General features: G+C 46.5%; 1 long non-coding RNA gene across 8 annotated transcripts in view; it reads right to left on the minus strand.

The window, feature by feature from the left end:
* LOC132021347 (uncharacterized) overlaps positions 1–7965 on the minus strand; it is a 223828-nt gene extending 215863 nt beyond the window's left edge. For all 8 annotated transcript variants that reach the window (XR_009405305.1, XR_009405307.1, XR_009405306.1 and 5 more), the window contains exon 1: positions 7688–7965. This is a non-coding gene — a long non-coding RNA (uncharacterized LOC132021347). The remainder of the gene's footprint in view (positions 1–7687) is intronic.
* Between the last annotated feature and the right edge of the window lie 10759 nt (positions 7966–18724).

Genomic DNA, 18724 nt, shown 5'->3' on the forward strand with positions numbered 1-18724 from the left:
GTAGCCCCATGTGGCTTGTGGCTGCCTAGTGGCCTGGAGAGCACACATTTTTATCATCCCGGAGAGTTCGGTTGAACGGTGCTGTTCTGGGGGCTTTGGGAAGTCTGAGGGCTATGTTTCTGACTCCTCTGCTATCACTGTTCTTTCTTGCCCCCTACCCAGGCCAAGGCCAAGGCTAGGACAGGGGCCCAGGTTAGGAGAGGCCCAGCAGCAGTCGGCAGATAGGATGAGGCCTAGACAGGGTGCCCCCACCAGATGCTCTGCAGCAGCAGGGGCTGGGAGCAGTGGCATGTTTCCAGGAGGGGCCTGGGTCAGGGACAGACCGCCAGGTCACACAGGCTCCTCTGGCTGCCGTGGGAGGCCGAGAGGCTCTGAAGCCCCACACCTGCTGGGTCCCAGGTGTTGAACAGCAAGGGTGGCAGCCACCTCAGAGAGCAGACTGCCCCACCCCCCATTGTTTGGCCCCACACACCCCTGAGATTGTGTGATGACTCCTGGAGCACTGGGACAAACAAGGGTTCCCCATAATGACAGAACACGCACTTTCCCTCGGCAGGGTTGAGGGGGTAATATAGGGGCAGGGTGAGCTTCAAGAGATTTTAAGAATAAAGGAGTTACATCCTTGATACCTTAGCACTATAGACTGAAACTCGTACCCACTAAACAGATCAGCTAGATGAGTAGAGCAATTATCGGGGAGATGGGGGATGGATGATAGGGAAATGGGCACAAGAGGGACAAATCTGTTCCAAAAATCCTCATCGTCATTTCCCGAGGTGACGTGAGTGTCGTAGCTGTTGAGGCTCTGCAACAGGGCGGCCAAGGGTCCGGGGCCCTTCTGTGGCTGCTCTCTGCCCTAAATGTTTTCATTTATTTTAAAATCAGAAGAGAAACCAGAATATAATGAAAATGAACATATAATGATCAATCCAGTTTAAATGGCATTCATCTTTATATCGCGACAGTCAGGATATGTCCTTACATGAGGAAGGAGCCACAAAGGCTAAGCACCTGGAGTCCATAAAATTCACTATACGCAGCCTTGAACTTTTGCTCCTCATACCAGAGGCATAAAAGGCAGCTCCACACAAAGGGAACTGATGTCTCAACAGACCCTCCTAGTTGACCTGCAGATTGAATTTCAGCAGTGATGTCTCATGCCTCCCTCTGCATCAATCAGGTCAACCCACTCCAAAAATAGGCACATCTCCAGGCAAAACACCTAGTCTCCCAAAGCCCTGGGACCATTTGCCTGCTCTGCCATCCTTAGCATTGCCTTTCTTTCTCCATGTTGTCTTGTGTTTTCAAGAAGGCTGCTGGAGGTCCAGCCATCACATTTGCATTCCACACAGGAAAACAGAGGGAAGAGGAGGACAAAAGGTTAAGCCTCTTAGATGTCAGGCTCCTTCAAGGAGCTTTCCTAAAATCTCCATCTCCCATTGCAGCCTATGTGTTTCATTGGCCAGCCATCTGTCTATGTGAATTTTCCCTCTGCAGTGGCATAAATGTATCATGTAATGTAAAGGAGCTGGAGAAGGAAGCAGGATGAACAAGGCTCTGAGAGGGTACAAAGCAAACACAGAAGGGGACTCAGTCCAAGGCGGAATGACAGCATACACTCCCTGCTGAAAAAAATCCATCCTGTCTCATGTATCCTCACGGCCCTGGTTGTGCCACCAGGTAATGGGGTCATGTGGAATGGAGGGTATGACCGGTTCACCTTCTCTGGCCTTTGATCAGGTTGAATTATGTGAATAAACTCCACTTCCTTGGAGCTGAAACTCTTCTCCTTCTGCCATTCTGCTCTTTGCTGGAACACGGCCAAACCTTAGAGGCCCAGTCTGGACTAAGCCCAGTCTGGTATCCTCAGGGCTGTAAGGGTGTGGTCCTGACTCCTGAGCTGACTCTGGAAAAGCTGGCTACAACAGACGGGTGAGTCATGAACCCAGACATAGCTGAGATTCCTGGTATGTGCTCTGGGGGGGAAAGAATGCTAAGCTTGGACTGCTTTCCTTCGAGGCAGGAGATGCTGCTACAGGATGTAAGGCTCCCCGCCTCCCTGCACCCGTCCCCTGGGGCACTTACAACGGCCTGATGTTATTGGGCTCATGTCTATTTCACCAGAAAGACAGAAATAGGAAAGAGCTGGTCTGCCAGCTCACCTCCACATCCCTGGGTCAAAGAAGCAGACGGTTGGGTTCAAAAAGAAGCTCCTCTCCTTACTGATAGTTGATTTAGCGGGCTCCTTAGAAGGGGTAGAAGGGCTCCCCTAGCCCTTCTGCTTCCCAGCTTCCTTGTCTGAATGATGGGGATGGTAATGATAACCTGCCACACGGTTCTGGGAGGACTAAAGTCATCTTTGCAAAACATCCAGAAGAGTGCTTGGCCCTAAGCGAGCATTCAGTAAACAAAGGAGTGTTTGGATTTTCATTATTTTATTGGGTAAATGTGAAGTATTTCCTGATGCATGAATGAAAGGAAATCTTCTTTGACTATTAATACCAAAATCAAACAAGTGATTTCTGTCCCTTTGAACATCCTCCTCCAAGTTGCCCTTGAAGTCAGTCTCCTCCTCTGAGTTCTGATGAGAGCAATGTGGTTATTTTACAAAGTAGACTCTGGCCCCAGAGGAGCTAAGTGACTTGTCCTGGGCCCAGTCATGGGACCGAGAATGCTGTAGAACATAAATCCAGCTGTCTTCAGGAGCACTCTGTCATGGAGGCTGCTTGTTGCCTATCCTATGTCCATTTTCCTCTACGTCCTGTGTCATCAACAACTCCTGTGTTATCAGAGGCAGCAATGTACCTAGTTAAGAAACTGCATTCCTCAGGCTGCTTTTCAGATACGGTGGCCAATAAAAGAGGCAGAAAGAGTTACTTGGGGGTTCTAGGAAAGCTGTTGAAAGAAGACTGACGATGCTTAGCTTTCTGTGACCCACTTTGCTCCTTCCTCCTGTGTGGAATGCAGAGGTGATGGCTGGAGCTCCGCAGCATTGTTAAAACCATAAGATAATTTTAAGGAAGGAAGCCACTGCTAAGGGACGCAGAGAAGAGAGATGAATGAACTGGCTGCCCATTGACCTTTGCTCTGGAGAGCCTGCTTCCAATCTTTTTCTGTCTGAGAGAAAGTAAGCCTGGTGGTTGCTGGAGGACTGCTATATTGTAAAGTTTTCACTTATATTTGCCTAAATTGATAGAAAACCAGGCATTCCTCACACTCTACAAATGATTTGTCCAGGGAAAATGATACATTTATGCCTTTGCTAAAAATTCCAGTATTTTAAGTATGATACAGTTTTGAAAGGGCAGCATACAGGGAAAGGCTAAAAGCCTCCTTGGCAGAAAACCTTCCTTGCAAGGTAATAGATCCTAAAAACAAAGGATAAGCAGGAAAACCGCAATGGATAAGATTTGCTACCGCCATTAGCTTTTTTTTAGTATAGAAAATGCAAGAAAACTGGGTGTTTCTCTCTCTCTCTTTTTAATCAGAGGAATCATCTGAGACCAAACAAGCCTCCCCACCACTCCTCCTTCCTGTGGGCCCAACTTCCTTCTGATCCACTGTTGGCTTCCCCTCGCCTGAGCTCTGCGGTCTAACCAGAACCCTCCAGACGTTGGGAGGTGCCCAAGGTCTGTCCCCCCAGCACTGGGCCAAACCCATGACTGCCCTGCTGCAGCACTGGGAGCAGAGATGGTCCTCTGGGCTTGGGGACAGGTAGCAGCTGCAGGACAAAAGTGCCCACCAAGTGGCACCATTTGTAATGGACCAATATGACCCAGCCATGCTCAGCGTGCAAAGCCTCGACTTCCAGAAAGGCCATGTATAAAGCCCCCGAGGCCTTATGTCCACAGTGCAGTTATCAGAGAAGGCTGACTGGACAAAGAGACTCAGGTGGCCCTTCTCGTGGACCCCTGCAAGAAGTGTGTGAAAATTCGGCTTCTGGGGCACTGCACGATCTTGGATATCTTCAGAATTGGCAAGGAAAGGTCATGTTCTGTTCGGTCTCGTTTTAGTTTTAAGTGTATCTTACTTAATATTTTCAATATGAGTCAGCTCCATGTACTGAACTGATTCTCAAACAGCTAGAAGGGGACTGGAACTGCCTTTAGACAGGAAGCCTGGGTACGGCGTCCAGCTGCTTCCACCCTGGGAGCAGGTCTGAGGCCAGCGGTCCTGGATTCTCGGGATGGGGGCCCCAATCTGCTGGATTACAGACAGCACCCTTGGGAGCCCTGGCTTTTCCTGACTCTCCTCTCCTGATGGAGGTAAAGGCGCCCTCCTCAGAACAGCTGCCCTGCCTGATTCACCTGCCCAGGATGCGTGCACCTTGAATAAGTCGAGCAACCGGCTGTGGTTCCTATCTTACAGGGTGGGTATGTGTGTGCTTCGTGGGCAGGGGGCTAAAGGAAATGCACAGAAAGTTACTATCATGTGGTTGGGCTGAAGGCAAGGGAAGCTGTCCTCACTGTGATGATGCTAACGTTAGAGATGATGGCCATGAGGACGGCGACATCTAGTATCCTGTGTTTTCCTGGACAGAACCATGAAGCATTTCCCATTTACCTAATCAATAGATGTCCTGCAAACGCAGAACATGACACAGATGGGAACTCGCTACAGGAGCACGAGAGCCCATTTTTTGTGGGGGCCCAGGCTGGGACAGAACGGTGTCCGGGTGTATGTCTGAGTCAGTGACTGTGCGCTTAACAACTGTAACCCATGTGCTCATCGTCACTGATCTTAACAAGGACCCAAGAGGCTGGTACTCTTATCAATTCCATTTTACAATGAAGAAGGTAGGACACCAAGAAGCTTAGTAACTTGCCTGCCATGGGGGTGAGCTCTGCTTATGGCAACCAGTGGTGGCACACCAGTCAGGCACCACAAAAATCCTCTTGGCAGGAGGTAATGAAAGCCCGAGTGGGGATGCTGATGAATGGTGTGGAGGGGGAGACAGAGCCCGCAAGCAACAGGCTGGTCTGGAAGCTGAAGGCACCATGACAATAGGGCACTGGGCCATTTCCGAGTGTCATCAAACTGTCAGCATTTTCTTCTTGCTGCAGGTGTCCTTTTAAAATATCTGCTCAGTTTCTCTTGTAGATTGTTTCCCTTTTTACTCCCTGCTTGCATCCTCACTTAGAATCAGCATCTTTTGGTAGTCGGAAAATATGACAGAGCAGCAAATCATATTAATGAATGCTCTATTTTCAGACCTGCCCAGAGCCTTATTTCTGGCCTTTTTAAATGACTCTCCTGATTATAAAAGTGATCATATCAGTTTGCCACAGACTTATTTCTCATGGGTAAGCGGTAAATTGACTTCCATCGTTCATACAACTGCCCGAATTCTACAAGAAAGAATACAATCAACGTCTAGGATAAAATCAACTGCCTCAAAACTACTTCCCAACGGCACTTATCCAGGGGATTTGGAGACTCAGGACCTAGTGATGAACATATGTTGACACCTGGAATGTTCTCTGAAATGGGGACAAGAGAGAATGCTCATGTGCCCAAGCCACTGAGGCACTGCCTAGGGCATTTTGCCTTTTGGGGCTCTTCTCTCCAGGAAGATGGCATTTCTCCGAGCACTTAAAAAGATCACTCACCAAGAGAGACAGACTGGGCTGGGCTCCCACCTCAGAAACCCCTGTCATCTGCCTTGCTGAGGCCCCGAGTTGATCCCGAGAATCTCAGCCTTGGAACACCCACTGATTACACTGAAATCACAAGATCTTGCTTGGGAAATTCATGCCACTAACTCAGGGGCCGCAAGCCCAGATGCCTTCAGAGTCAAGGTAAGAAGGGAAGTGGATAGAGGTAACATCGAGGGGCTCTCTTGTGTGTCCAGACCCTGTTGGAAGTCTGGAAGCTGATGCTAAGTCTCTGAGCTTCCCCAGTGGCCCTCCGAGGCAGGCAGAAACCACAGTCTGGAAGCCCAAGGCTACCAGAGCCTTGCAACATTAGGGTTCAATAGAGCCATGATCCAAAGAATAGGTGACCCATAGTCATCTGAATACAAAAAAAAAAAAAAAAAAGAAGAAGAAGAAGAAGAAGCAAAACAACAACAACAAAACCCCCCCAAAAACCCCAAACAGCCACTGATCCTGGGCAGGCCAACAGAATCTGAGGGGGTTGGACATGGATTCAAACAGGACTGCATTCGTTTTTGAGCCTCCTACCTGCAACTCCAGCTTTTTTCTTTTTTTTTTTTTTTTTTTTTTTTTTTTTTTTTTTAATTTTCTTAACATTCTTCTTGGTTTATAAGAAGAGTCAGGTTCAAGGGAAGATTTCTCCCTTGGAATCCTGCTCTCTGACATTAAGGTGACACCCCCACCCCACCCCGCCCCAAACCCTTCCCTGCTCCATGACGGGCGCAGAAGGCCAGCTTCAAAGCTCAAGCTATCACGTCTCCCTGCTCCCACTCCATCCTTCAGCAGGTGTGATGACATGGGGACACGGGATGCAGCCCTAACCCTGGGCCATCCCAGCCCTTCATAAACTCTGGATTTGTAACTTAACAAATTAGAGACTCAGCCAGGTCTGTCAAGGCCGACCCTAAAAAATCAACATCAGCCGAAGGGGAGGGTCCTGGCAGAGGGACCCCTTAGCAAAGCTAAGTCCCCCACAAGAGCTGGGACTGAAGAGGAGGGGGTCGCCGCACAAGGGAGGCACCCAGAGTTGATTTTAACCAAATACCAAACAGCCAGATCGTCCTGGAGGGGCTGGCCAGCCACCATGCTGGGCTCGGGGGCAGATCATTTGCTCTCTTAGAGCTGCTCCAATTTTAGAAATTGGGTGCTGACTCATTATTAACCCAGAAAGCCCACACACTCAAATGACTCTACTGAAAAAGCTCCCTGTCATACCCTGCTTACTGGTGTGCAGTTTTTTAAGCAAATTCAAAAAATGTTTATCACAAGGTATTTATGACATTTTAACCGTTTCATTTACAGTAACTAGAATGACATTTAAAAAAAATGTTTCCTGTATTTTACTTGACTGTAAAGCTAAGCCTCATCAGAATAGTAACAGGTTGAGAAACACATTATCAAGGTCATATCAGGCCTCAAGGACTCAACAACCCAATCCTCACCTCCCCTGCTGGCCCCAAGCCCCCGGACCCCCGCATATTTTCTTTCTGACTTTATCACGGTTTGTGCCATTGAATCACAAGCAAAAAGAAAAGACATAAAATAAGTTCCCAGAATCATTCATAGGCTCATAGAGAAGGAAGCCCAAATGCTGCCTCTCTACTGTATTTTCTTGCACTAAAAACTGGGCAGCTCAGACCACGCGGCCAGAAACTTCTCAGGGGCTGTCTTCTCTCCACCTCTGAGAAGCGGAAGCCAGCCCAACCTCAGCACCCCTGGGTTAGCACCCACTCACCCACCTCCATCTCTGAATTTCTCCATGGCTCCAGAGAGGAGACTGGAACAGCTTATTTTCCAGCCCAGCACCCCTGTCTCTCCTGGGATAACACAGTGTACGACGAGTATCAACCTGCTCCCCATTAACTGCGGAGACAAGCACCCTACAACACAGTGGTTCTGGGGGTGGGGGCAGAGATTAGGGGTGCTCCAAGTCTCAAATGCGGTATCGCCTCCAAGATGCAACAGCTTTAACCCATCCGAGACTTAGGGGCAGACGCTAGAAATGATCATAAAAATGAGAGACACGGACTCACCGGGGAGAAGCGACTGGCTCCACCTTCCCGCCGCCCAAGCTGCGGAGGACTGAGGCGCAAGCTGGCTCAGCCACAGCCCGCCTGGAATGCCAGCCCGCCGCCTGAGCAGCCTGCTGTCACAACTTCCCTCCATTCCGCACGGCTGAGACCAAGAAAAAAGAAAGAAAGAAAGAAGGAAAGAAAGAAAGAAATTAGGAGAGGGGAAAAAAGAAAGAAAGAAAAGGAAGAAAAAAGAGGGAAAAAGAAGAAGAAGAAAAAGAAAAAGAAAAAAAAAGGGCGCACACCTCAGTCTCCGTTCTCATTGGAACGAGATGACTCATGCTGACTCACAGCCACCACTTCCTCTCCGACATTCTCTTCATACTTGTGAGCTGGGCTGGTCCTGTTCCCAGGGTCTCTGCAGCCCTTCCTGGAAGAACAGCCTTCTGACCCTGGCAAAGCCACCCCAGCGCTGACCTCATGTGGAGCCCCTGGGAGCGCCTACACAGGGGAAATGCTTTATTTAAGAGACATGAGCCACAGGACAATAAAATGCACGAATCCCATGCGCATTTGACTTTCAAATACACACTGCAATTCTGTAATATCTTGCAAAGCTCCTACGAACCACTCGCTTGTTTCAAGGCATTACAGGCAAGGGAAGAGAATGGAACAAGGTCTCATTCTTCAAGGAGGTTGGGTCTACTGTTGCCCTGGCGAGACTGATTGCAGAGCATGTCTTCTGCATGCCTTCCTCTGACATAACAAATCATGGGATCTAAAATCTAGATCTCTTCAAAGCTGTTTGTGAGGAGGGCGTGGGCTTTGCTTCGGGGATTCAGTGACTTCCAAAATCTTTTCCATCCGTCTTTCAGACTTCAAATATTCGCAAGAGATGAACATTAAAATCCCAAGAAATGCAAGGAAGGTGTAACACTGGAACTTTTAAAGACTGTTTATGAATGTTAACAGGCAAGGATAGAGGGTAGCCTCTGCGACCGGCTTTTTCTGGAATGATACCGTGGGTGGGGCAGTCTTCCCCAGCTTCCTGCATTTTTAAATTATGAGAGGCTATGGAGGAGAGCAGGATCCACGTGGTGCTCAGCCGCCTCCTGAGAAGCCCAGAAGGGCGGCTGTGATTGCATTAGGATGACCGTGCTTTCTGGAAGGTCCCACACCGAGGCCACTTGTGAACACTGATGCTCTTGAGACACGTTTTGATTTAGTGCCTACTGCTGTGTAGGCCACACTCCGACACCCCTAATGGATACCAAGAAAATAAGGAAACGATGTTTTTTGGAGGCCAGAAGACTGTGGCAAGGCGTATCTGTGTCCAGTCGACCTCACCCCAGAGGGGTCAGAAGACTGAGTTTCCATTTACAGCAAGATTCATCTTAGGGGTAAATTGTTCAGTATTCTATGAGGTTCTTTTAACAGGAGAATCAGGGCGTTTTCTATCAGACCCCAGGGCTTTGACTTCCCTATGAAAGCTGCAGTGTGCCAACTGGCCAAATGATCTCATTTCTGGAAGTTTTTTTTTCCTCCCAGGAGAGAGGAAAGCCTGTTGGTTTTCTGGAATTTAGGGCTAGCTTTGTTGTGCCATTCGCTGCAGTGTTTTCTCTGGGGAGAATGGGAAATAGAGATGGGGTCAGCAGACCTCATGAACAGCCTGAAGATGGGGCTTCAGCAAGGCCTTAGGTCATCCCCAAGGGTCATCTCTTAGCCAGTGGTGGCCCAGTAGAAACCGGAGGCCCCACAGAAGCCAGGAGTCTGCAAAGACTCTTGAAGCAGGGGTTCTGGGTTGTGATTTTTGTCCTATATGTAGAAAGCCAAACTTTACTTTATTTATGAAGACTTGTATTAAGTCAACTCATTAATCCCTGAGAGGGAACTAAAAAAAATCAATTAAAAAAAAATCACTGAATGTGAAATAGTTGGGCAATGTAGGTTCCAAGTGGTGGCCACACCCTCCTGCTGGGAGGGCCCTGCCAGAGACCTCATCATTTTAGCAGTAGGATCTTCCACAGCAACACTGCTATAACAAGCCTTCTGGAATATTCTAGGGCAAGACTTCAGATATGAAGCTGGGCCTCCTCCCATGACAGCAATATGAACCATCACTGTGGAAGGTCACTGGAACTGTGTCCTCCCTTTATAGTGCAGCACTGAATAATCCTATGAATGCTGTCTCTTAATTCCTGACTGAACATTACCTAGAGCTCTTCTCATATTTGGGCTGGGAAGGAGGGAGAGAATATTACTGAGAAGGGGAACCCATTCCCAGTATAGTCAATAAAATATTCATTGAGGCATATCAGTAGCACCGATTCCCATAATTATTAATATGGAATGTTCTCTAGTGGATTCTCTTTCAACTGGCCAATTTCTGCATATTCCACCAGAATGGAAACAAAGGTGACACTCAGAACATGGCTACATGGAAACACTTTTTAAATATCCACATGTTCTTTCACCAATGAAAATAGCATTGTAAAAATTTAGGTTTCATTGAATTAGTAAAATATTCAAGTTTCATTCCTGAAGAGTACACAGCAAGGACAGTGCTGTTATAGCATGTTATAGGATTCTTATAAGTATCAATGGCTCACAGTGAAGAGTACTTATTAGATGCCAGTCATTCTCCTAAACATGCACAGATATTCCAACCTCTGGTCCTCAAAAGATCCCTCTGAGTAAGGTCACTTTCTAGCAAAGTTCTGTGCATTATAGCAAAGAAACTGAGGCACAGAAAGGGCCAGGAGCCTGCCCAAGATTGCAGGGCCCAGATGTGTACCCAGGCTACTAGTGTCAGAGCCCACTCCTAACCACCAGGCCACGTGAATTCCCACAGAGAACTTTTGAAAGAATCTTTGCACACACATCCCCTGACATCACAGCATATTCCCCCCAATTCTGCAGGTGCATGTAAGGTAAATGTTTTTTCTATTCATTTGAGAGGTAAATCAAAATCCTAGCCTTGGAGTGACCTATCCCTTACGACAGTAAAAATTCTCATGAATGGAGAGAGCCAGTTAGAATTACCCGCCCACACATCCTAAGGACATTCCACTGATGTCTGCAAAGACAGCACTTCTCCCAGCCTGGGACATGAGAACATTAGAGAATGTCCCTTGTAGTCCTTCTGTCACTTAAGCAAACAGGTTTCCCCACCACCCTCTTCCCTGGGAGAAAATTCATCTCTTATTGCAAATCCAGCAACACCCCCCAATTCCATTCTCACTTCTTTCCTAGGATTTTGTTCCTAATCAAATATAGGCCTTTACCTTCTCCTGTTTGTGGGCCTCAACATAGGCTCCAGTCACTTCCATCTCCCAAATACCTCCCCTGTCTTTGACCTCTTGGAGCAGACCCGTGGTTGCCTGCTGTACATCCTATCCCTCCCCTGTTAGTCACAGCCTTGACACTGGATTGGGATTGACTCCACCCCCATACCCATGGCAGAGTTTTGATTAGGCTAAGCAAAATAAGGGAATGTCACCACTTGTCACTGTGACTGGATCCAGGATGGGCTCTCAGGCTTAAAGCAGCTAGGGTCTGGTTACCTCTAATCATGCTGATGGGGTAAGGGATACCCAATTGGAGCACAGCCCAGGACTATGGCCACTGCTTCAGGGATGGCAGGAAAGAATGCACAGAACTCAAGAGTTCTCATTTTTACTCTTAAGTTTCTAAAGTTTAGGACAGGGTATTATGAGGAAAGAAAAAAAAAGATACAGAAAAATGGGCAACATCAGACAACACTATATAGTTGTGCAGGTTGTACACTGTGCAATCCCAGAGAGTAAATTTACACTGGCCATGATATACACAATCATATGTGACAGGGCTCATTGTAGTACCTACCAGGTGATACCTCCCAAGACCATATATGTCTCCCAACGGCTGAGTGCTAAAGAGAACTGGGAGGAAAGAATGGAAAGAAGAATCTTAATCCTTCTCCCCCTATAGCAGCCTGGGGCCAGAGAGGCACTACCACTCACCCCAGGGCAGTCCAGGGACTCTAAGAGCAAAGGGACACCTACAAATGATGAAGTAAGAGTTTAATTGAAAGTGGTTTTTTTCCTTCTGTAGTGGAACTTGAACTTGGTGGTACATCCTGAGTTAGAAGGAATATAGTCTGTAAAGCCAGGAGAGTAGATGAGTTCACCAAATGAATAAGTATAGAAAAGGGAAGCAAGAACTGAGACCCGGGGCCCTGTGGCTTTGGCAGATCCGGGGGTGAAAGGAGCCAGCAGAGAAGGGATGGTGAGGGACGATGAGGGGACAGGGACCAGAGAGGCAGGAAGGAAGCCAGGAGGGGGCAAGTGAAGAAGGTGCTTAAAGAAGAGAGAAAGAACACCTGTGTAAGCACAGCTACAAGGTCACAGAGGTGGTGGCTGGAGAGCATCATGGATTTGGTGAGGGAGGTCCATGTTGGGGGGAGCTGGGGAAGGTCTAAAGAGACAGGAGAGAAAAGGCAAAGAGAAGGGGAAGACAGTGAGGAGAGACATCACTTTTCTGGAAATAGCTACAACTGGAGAAGGACATGGGGTCCAGAGTAATATCCTTTTTTGTTAAGAAAAATAACAACTTGCCAGGATGCTTCCTGATAGAAATAACCTAACTACAGAGAGAGATACTGATGACACTGGAGAGGACCAGAGGGAATTTGGTGGAATTGGGAGGAGGGACCAGACCTACTGCTCATGGGGAGGGCTTGGCCCTGGTGTGGGGGAGCCCACCACAGCACCGGACATCAACCAGACAAGGAGGGGTCACCCTGTACACATTCCATATGCTCTCATATATTTCATCACTTGTAGGGGGGAAAAAAAGTGACACCAATTTTTAAATTTAATGACAAGTAATACAGAATTACAGTCTTTCTACTAAAAACCTTAAATAATTACAGATCAAAGTAAAAGTCCGCTTTGATGAAGAAGTGGCATTTTTCACGAAGGTAAAGAGGATGGCTGAGAGGGATGGAGGAGGCAGGATTGAGGGAAGAAGAGAAGATGCGGAGGAAAAAAACTAGAGAAAAATGTCCACGGTGGAACAAGTTGGATGGTCGATGAAGCCTAGCTTCCCCAAGAGGAGGTCGGGGTGAAAATACCAGTGAAATGGCGTGTGCCTGGCTGGGAGGCTGGATCCCACGGATTGACTCCATGGGGATAAGCCTCTCTCTGCACCGAGCTGGGGGAGGCCAGCTGTGCTGGGGGCTGGGCACAGGGCTTCCTGGTCTCTGCTGGGACAGGACTTGGAATGAGAGATACCACTCTGCTCCAAAATACACCCCAGACATGCTCTTGAGATCCATCTAAGTTGTGTGTATCAATATCTATTCCTTTGTTTATTTATAAGTGCTATTCCATTATATGGCTCTACCGTAGCTTATTTATCCTTTCACCTATCGAGGGACATATTTGGCTACAACAAACAAAGCTGCTGTGAACATTTGCATACAGGTTTTCGCATGGTCACAAGTTTTCATTTCTCTTTGGTAAGTACCCAGCACTGGGGCTGCTGGTTCTACAGTAACTGTATGTGTATTTTTATAAGAAACAGCCAAATTGTCTCCCAGAGTAGCTGTACCATTGCATTTCCACCAATGCATGCACAAGAGACAGGCTGCTCCTTGCCCTTGTCAGTACAGCTACCATCAGTACTTTTTTTAAGGAGGGGAGGAGAAAGGGCAGAGGAGAGGGAGAGAGAGAATCTTAAGCAGGCTCCGACCTTATCGCAGAGCCTGTTTCAGGGCTGGATCTCATGACCCTGAGGTCATGAACTGGGTGGAAATCAAGAGTCAGACGTTCAACGGACTGAGCCAAGCAGGCACCCCTATTGTCAGTATTTTTTGTGTCTACTCTTCAAGTGGGTGTGTAATGGGATCTCCTCCTGGCTTTAATTTGCATCTCCCTAATGACTGATGATGCTACGCATCTTTTTATGTGCTCTTTTGCCATCGGTAGGTCTTTTCTGGTGACGAGTCTGTCCAAATCTTTGCCTGCTTTTTAACTGTCCAAATCTTTGCCTGCTTTTTAACTGAATTGTTTGCTTACTACTTCCTTTATAAATTTGAATGCAAGTTTTATTTTTTTTTTTAAGATTTATTTATTTTAGAGGCACCTGGGTGGCTCAGTGGGTTAAGCCTCTGCCTTTGGCTCAGGTCATGATCCCAGGATCCTGGGATAGAGCCCCCTGGGCTCTCTGCTCAGCAGGGAGTCTGCTTCTCTCTCTCTCTCTCTCTCTCTCTCTGCCTGTCTCTCTGCCTACTTGTGATCTGTCTGCCAAATAAATAAATAAATAAATAAATCAAATCTTTTTTTTTTTTTTTTAAGATTTTATTTATTTTAGAGAGAAAGAGAGAGAGAGAAACCATGCAAGTGGAGGGCCAGAGGGAGAGAGAGGGAGAGAAGACTCCCCCCTGAGCCCGGCGTCCAATGCAGGACTTGATCTCATGACCCTGAGTTCACAATCTGAGCAGAAATCGGAGTCAGACACTCTACCTACCAAGCCACCCAGGCACCCTGTGGATACAAGCTTTAAAATCAGATACATGATCTGCAAATATTTTCTCCAGTCTGTGGCTTGTCTTCCATCCTCTTCAATACTACCTTTCACAGAGCACAAGTCTTCATTTTAATGAAGTCCAATTGGTTATGGATTATGTTTTTGGTCTCATATTTAAGAAATTTTTACCTAACCCTAGGTCTAGGTAATGAATATTTTTCTCCCATTTCCTTCTAAAAGTTTTAGTGTTTTACATTTTATATTTAGATCTATGACTAATTTTTAAGTTAATTTTTTTTACAAGGTTGAGATTCTTAGATTGAGGTTCTTTTTCTTTTTCTTTCTTCCTTCCTTCCTTCCCGCCTTCCTTCCTTCCTTTCTTTCTTTTTGTGTTCTGGACTGGATATCCAATTTGTTTGCATAACATTTGTTGAAAAACAAACAAAAAAAGCAATCCTTCCTCCATTGAATTGCTTTTGAAAGTTTGTAGAATATCAGTTGGCCTTATTTGTAGGTCTCTGTATTTGAACTTTCTGTTCTGTTCCATTGGTCTATGTGTCCATCCATTCCCCAGCACCACACAGTCCTGGCTACTCTAGCTATGTACAAAGTCGTAAAAGCAGGTAGTGCAATTCCTCTACCTTTATTCTTCTTTCTCAAAATTGTTTTATCTATTCTTGATTCTTTCTACATAAATTTTAGATTAAGTCCTCTGTATCTCCAAAACATCCTGCTGGGATTTTAAAAGGAATTGCATGAAACCTATACATCATCAATTTAGGAAGAATGAGCATCCTTACTATGCTGAATCTTCCAGTCTATGAACATGGTATGTCTCCCCATTTGTTCAATACTCTGTGTGTAGTCTTTATAGCTTGATGTCTCCCTTATATGAGGTAGAAATTATCTTCCCTGTAGTGTGTGGGTTTGGTCATCCTCAATATGTCTTTTTATCATCTTCATAAGGCCCCAAATTAAAGAATCCTGTAGTACTGTTTTATAGATGGCTACTGAGACTTGAGGCACTTAAGTCTCAGTCTTATGACTTGCGTACCAGTCATGGGCTGAAGCAGATAACTGCCTTTCACTCCCATCCTCCCTTCTTTAACGAACTCATGAAGCTTCATTATGCTCAGTAAGCTGCCTGTTTAATCCTAATGCCCCCAGTTTGCTAATCATCCTCCTTCTCCAACCATTCTTTTCTCTCCTCCCCTCTGCCTCGGCTCTGGGCTCTTTGCCAAGATTTCTAGTACAGATTTCCCCCTTGTTCTCGCATTAAGACTGCACATCCCGGGGTGCCTGGGTGGCTCAGTGGTTTGGGCTGCTGCCTTCGGCTCGGGTCATGATCTCAGGGGCCTGGGATCGAGCCCCGCATCGGGCTCCCTGCTCCGCAGGAAGCCTGCTTCCCTCTCTCTCCCTCTCTCTCTCTGCCTGCCTCTCTGCCTACTTGTGATCTCTGTCTGTCAAATAAATAAATAAAATCTTTAAAAAAAAAAAAAAAGACTGCACATCCCAACCCACAGGGCCATTCTCTTGGGCTGAATGAACAGTTTTCACAGTCATCACTCTGAGTCCTCACAGGCACTGCCAGCACCTCCATGCTCCCAGTCATGGAAATAGAAGTCCTTTCCAGTCTTCCATCCCCTCCATCTTCCTTATGTCCACTTAACAGGGTGCTAATAGGCTTTCCAAATATAAATGAACACAACAGGCACTGATTTATAGTGTTTATCGACTTCTCTGATGTAAACTTTCCCTCTAGTGCTCATTTCAAGCTACCAGCATGATGTCACTGAAAGGTAGTTGGGAAGAAAGGCAAAAATCAGCTCTCTCAAGTCAGGACAAGCCAGCCTACCATTGCATCCATCCATCATCAAATCTCCTGAATGTCCTTGTCCCAGGTTACCTGTTCAGGGTCCTCAATGAAGCACTTATTTCTGCATTTGGAAAGGGTTAGATTAGGCCAGTTGTTCTTAACATTGGGTGCACAAAGACCCCTTTGAGAGTGTGAAAAAAGCTATAGACAGTTCTTAAGAAAGAACAAGAAAATACAATGCAACGGGTTTTGTACACAAAGCCCACTGGCGCTAATTCTGGCCTCCACAGGTATCCAGGCATGCTGGGTTTGGAATCCCTGGACCAAATAATCTCAAAAGTATGCTCTTCCCTAAACCTTACAGTTTGCATTGACTCACACCATGGCAAAGGGTGACATCTGACAAATAACAGGACCAAAAAGAATCCAGATTCTCAAGTTTGCATCTATTTCTCATGCAAATTAAAACAGGAAGGAACCTCAGAACTGAGGATGTCATAGCTGATGGCACGGGCCATAGGGAGCTGGAGTTCGGACTCCTGGTCTATACAGTAGGGAGAACGGACACACAGGGCCTTTCCAAGGAGGCAGAGTTCAGGCTGATGTATAGAGCAGGAGTTCTCCTCCTCAGACACAGACGTTCATCTCTTGGAAACATCAACTCCAATTAATCATGTTCTCATGTCTCTGATTCATTCACTTGGAACGAGACGCGCTTCTGCCAGCTCCACTGCAGGAGAACAGAGCCCAGAGCTGTATCACACCACTGCTCAAGGTCAGTCCCAGCACCTCATCTTTTACCCTCAAAATGCACCATCTTAGACTCAAGGCTGTTTACAGATCCCTGTCCCTGACAGGGGTAAACAAGAAAGAGGGGAAACTAGACACTTAATATGGTTTCTCTAATTAAAATTATTTGTGAGCATGGGTAACAATTTGGACCCCTCATTTTTGCAGAGTAATGGTATTCTTATTCCTGGTTATTCAGTCCAACACTAACCTAAGTACTTCTGGGAAAGGATTTTTCTGAAAGGGATGTAATTAAGGCCATGTCCATTGACCATAAAGGGGGATGGTGGGTGGGCCTGAACTTGTCAGGTGAGCCCTTTAAAAGCAGATATTTTTTCCCTCTGGCTGAAAGCAGAAGGAGTCAGAGACTCAAAGCCTGAGAATGTTCAGGTTGAGGGCAGTCCTTCCAAGCTGAGGAAGCAGGGGTCTCAGATCTATGGCCACAAAAAACTAGACTCTACCATCAACCCAGATGAACTTAGAAGTACATTTTCTCTGAAAGTCTTCAGATAAGAGCCCAACCCCAATGACACCCTCATTTCACTGGATGAGACCCTGTGCAGAGAACCTGGAGGACTCACCCAGGCTTCTGACTGACAGAACTGTAAACTAATAAATGGGGGTTGTGTTAAGCCCCTCATTTTGTGGGAATTTGTTACACGGCATTAGAAAACTAATACACTCAGCCCATCTGCAACATGGAGACAAAAACTGTTCCAATTTCATAGGGTTATACAAGAATTAAAAGTTAATGTGTGTAAAGTGCTTCTTACAATTAGGACGATCTCTAAGCATCAGCTATTATCATCAATGACGTTGACTTGGCAAAATGCCAGGTAAGTGTGGTTCATTATTTGCAAGTTTTCCTATCAATACAGTATTTGAGTCTCAGGATATAATCAAAAGTCTAGAATTTCAAATGACTGAATCACATACCAAGTACGCATCATCTTCTAAGAGTCAGTGACTATGAATGAGCTGCATGATTATAAAACATTACTTAACAAAGCAGACTAGAAGAAAGAACACAGCAGATGACATGGAGAAAAACACAAGAAGTTTGGAACTCAACCATCCAACAAATATTTTATAAATCAGAGGCCAAGCGCTGAGGCCCCAGGGCATGGTAGAGGAAACACACACAAAAGGGCCCTATTCTCGTAAAACTTACATTCTGATGCAAAAAGACAGAAAATAACTGCACAAGAAAAATCCAAGCCAGTGCTATGAACTGTGGGAAAAATTAGCATGGGTAAGAGGAAACTACTTGAGATGAGTAGGCTGTCTAAGACAGGCCACTCTGAAGAGATGTCATTCAAGTGGAGAATTGAATGACAGATGGGAGGCGGACAGCAGCATTCTAGGATGAGCAATGGGCTGATGCCCAGTTCCCCCAAACCAAAAGGAGCCTGATGGGCCACAGGACATGGAAGAGGCCAGCATGGCCGATGCTTGGAACGCAGCAGGGAGAGAAGATGGGCTGGGGAGGGTGGCAGGCTCAGATTTTATGCCAGGTTCAATGAGGAGGCACAGGGTTTTAAACAGGAGAACAATGTGGTCTGATTTGAATTTTCTAAGGCTAACTCTTACTGCTGAATGTGAATCATTCGTGTAGGACCGAGGGGAAATTGATGTCCAGCATGTCCCATTGGGAGTCTGATGATTACAGCAGGGATGGGGAGGGGAGGATGTACTAGAAGAAAAGGCTTGACAGGTAATGCTGATGAATGGATTGGGCTTGGGGCTAGTGACAGAGAGAGACCGATCAAGCATAACCCTCAGATTTTTAGTTTGAGCAACTGCGTGGTGCTAAAGGAAGCAGTCTGGGGGAGGGTGAAATCGTGGGTTCTCTCTGGGCCACCCTCATTTAGACGTGCCAATCAGGCTGCCATGTGGTGATGTCAAGTAGGCCTGGAATTCTGTGAAAAGGAGGCAGGTTAGGG

Source organism: Mustela nigripes, chromosome 7 (genome assembly GCF_022355385.1).
Source record: "Mustela nigripes isolate SB6536 chromosome 7, MUSNIG.SB6536, whole genome shotgun sequence".
Classification (NCBI taxonomy): domain Eukaryota; kingdom Metazoa; phylum Chordata; class Mammalia; order Carnivora; family Mustelidae; genus Mustela; species Mustela nigripes.